The sequence below is a fragment of the Pleurodeles waltl genome, chromosome 8 (genome assembly GCF_031143425.1).
Source record: "Pleurodeles waltl isolate 20211129_DDA chromosome 8, aPleWal1.hap1.20221129, whole genome shotgun sequence".
NCBI lineage: Eukaryota > Metazoa > Chordata > Amphibia > Caudata > Salamandridae > Pleurodeles > Pleurodeles waltl.
In genome coordinates, this window is record NC_090447.1 from 128,836,165 (window position 1) to 128,838,775 (window position 2,611).

Genomic DNA, 2,611 nt, shown 5'->3' on the forward strand with positions numbered 1-2,611 from the left:
ATTTCTTGACGCCCAAGCTCCATTTTCCCCTACGCCGGCGCTGCCTGGTGTACGTCGTTTTTTTTTTTAACGCACACCAGACGGCGCCGGCGGCTAACGCCGGCTAACGTCATTCAATAAATACGGCGCCCGCATGGTGCTTCAGAATGGCGTTAGCCGGCGCTAATTTTTTTTACGCAAAACAGCGTTAGCGCAGTTTTGCGTCAAAAAGTATAAATATGGGCCAAAGTGAGCAACTCACCTGCTGTTAGATTTACATGTCTGGTGCCATCATAGAACCCATCACACACGTCCTCTCGCTGCAGCTGCTCATCAATGGAGCCCAAAATTCACGTCCCTGTGAATACAACCAATGGTAAGTATACACACCTACCTATGCCATTATTCTCAACAACAGATTGCTTCACAGTCATCCACATGATATGGGGCTCACGCTATGGGCACCAAGTACACATGTCATTCTGTACACAAGTAAGGCAAAAGAGGAAAAAGGTGGAAGATGCCACAGCGTTCGCACATCAACACAAGTTTTTGAACAATGTCCATACACAGAAGTCTTTAGGCCTATCCAACAATGGGAATGCGATGGGTGCCAAAACCAGCCGGGCACCTACCACCCAAGGTGTCCAAAGCCGCTGACTCAGGAACAGTCAGTGGTTACATAGATAATATGAAGACAAAGCCAGGGCACACCGAAGAAAGTTCTGTGTGGTTGATCCAAGTGGTCATTCAATCAGAGTCGGAGTCCAAAGAACATATGAAACTTGACATTTATTAGCGAATGAGAAGAAGTGGTCAATATTCAGGTCAAAGACCACATGTGTCACAAACAATCCAAAATACAGCCAGCAGCCAACACGTTTCATCTTCTAGACTTTGTCAAGGCTGCGGAATAGATAGATAATGTGTACATATTGGTATAACAGGACATAGACTAGTTTAAATATCTTAAACACAATCTCTATTAGAACTAGAGACTAACACATATACCCGGGTGTGACTGTGCACCCGGCATAAACAAATAATGTGTGCATGTGTGTGAATCTACTGGTAAATTATACAAAGTATACGGGATGCGCACTGTATAAAAACAGGAAAGTACACAAGCATAATGTACAGTATGTGAGACCAAAGGAAGGTACAATTACACTCAAAGACCAAGAAACCCAATCCCGTGTAATGCGAAAGCACAGATATGGAAACGGGCAAGTGACCAGTTCCGCAAGCAACCCATGTATTAAAGAAACACCCGAAGGTGGGAAAGCAATTTTATAACCCAGGGAGCCATAGAGTGTAAACAAGTGTAAGACGTCCAGACAAACGGAGAATTATGTACCTTAAGATATGCGAAGATGAAAAAATAGGTATAGAAAAAGTAGAGTTCCGTGAAAAGCGTGCCTGATTTTCAGTTTCCAAGATGATCAAATGACGTCCAGAAATGGAAGTAATGGCTGGCCCTGAGAAGCCTAAGTGGGAAGCATAAAAAAGTAAACACTTGAGAATGACTGCAAAAAACAGTCCAAGGATAATAAAAAAACTGCGTGAAACGGGAAGTTAAATAGAAAAATAAAAAGCACCAATGGCGGGGTAGACAATAACAATTGGACAACATGATAAGCGAGCCAATACGAAGCACTATGTGCTTATAACATATGTTAGTAAAAGTGTAAGGCCAAGAAAAGGCAGTGAAGGCAGTCATTGGAAAAAAATATATGCGATCATGTCAGACTAAATAAATGAGTGACTGCCATCTGAATGCAGAAACATGCCATATCAAATCGTGAGGTGACAAGTGAACAACAAAATAAATTGCTAAATAATAACACCAAAATCGCAGTGAAACCAGGAATTACAACACAGGAATAAAATAAAAAATAAAAAACAAAAGTGTATTGCTAAAACGGGGAAGGGCAGGTGAATGTCCTAAATAAAGCAAAGTTGCAGTGGACGGTAAAGATATTGTAACCGCCACGTGTGTCTCGCGTTCTGCACAGCATACCGAGGAGCGATGGTGCTTATATAAAAAGAATTAGGCCCAGCGCGTGCATCCTTCGGCAAACGCAAAGTTGCTGAAAGTGAAGATACGTGTGTCGAAAATATAGGCCAACGATGTGACAAAACGCAAAAGTGAAGCCGGAGGAAAGACTGGAGGTCAAACAGAAAGAGGGTTCTTACCAGCAACCGGAAAATAATAAAGTGCCACAGGCGTTGGTAAACAGCATGAGTGCCACTGGTTCGCCGGGGCTTTCTAAATAAGCGAACAAGGACAGAAATAAAAGATGGACTATCGTAAGGAAGAGAAAAGTAAGACAAACGTGGGGGCCATTTTGGAAAAGGTAAGAATGGGGAAATGTGTGCAAGGACAATAACGATTATACTGAATACATTGGAAAGTATGAGAAAAGCATGAATGATACCAAAAAGGATCAAAGCCCAGAAGAAAAAGACAAACCAATAACCAAACAGAGCATTATGCGTGTGTCACATAAAAGCATGTGAAACCTTGTACGTAAAAACAAATATGTCAAACTGAAACCAATGAATACATTCGGAGTAAGTTTCACAGATTGCACAGTCTTCATATGTAAAGAGCACAATATGCATTCAATGT

At 41.8% G+C, this 2,611-nt stretch overlaps 1 long non-coding RNA gene across 1 annotated transcript; it reads right to left on the minus strand.

The window, feature by feature from the left end:
• Positions 1 to 752: 752 nt before the first annotated feature.
• On the minus strand, positions 753 to 2,249 carry LOC138249075 (uncharacterized). Its single transcript, XR_011194698.1, has 3 exons — positions 2,176 to 2,249; positions 1,337 to 1,466; positions 753 to 885 (listed from the first exon to the last, which is right to left on the minus strand). It is a non-coding gene; the product is annotated as an uncharacterized lncRNA (long non-coding RNA).
• Between the last annotated feature and the right edge of the window lie 362 nt (positions 2,250 to 2,611).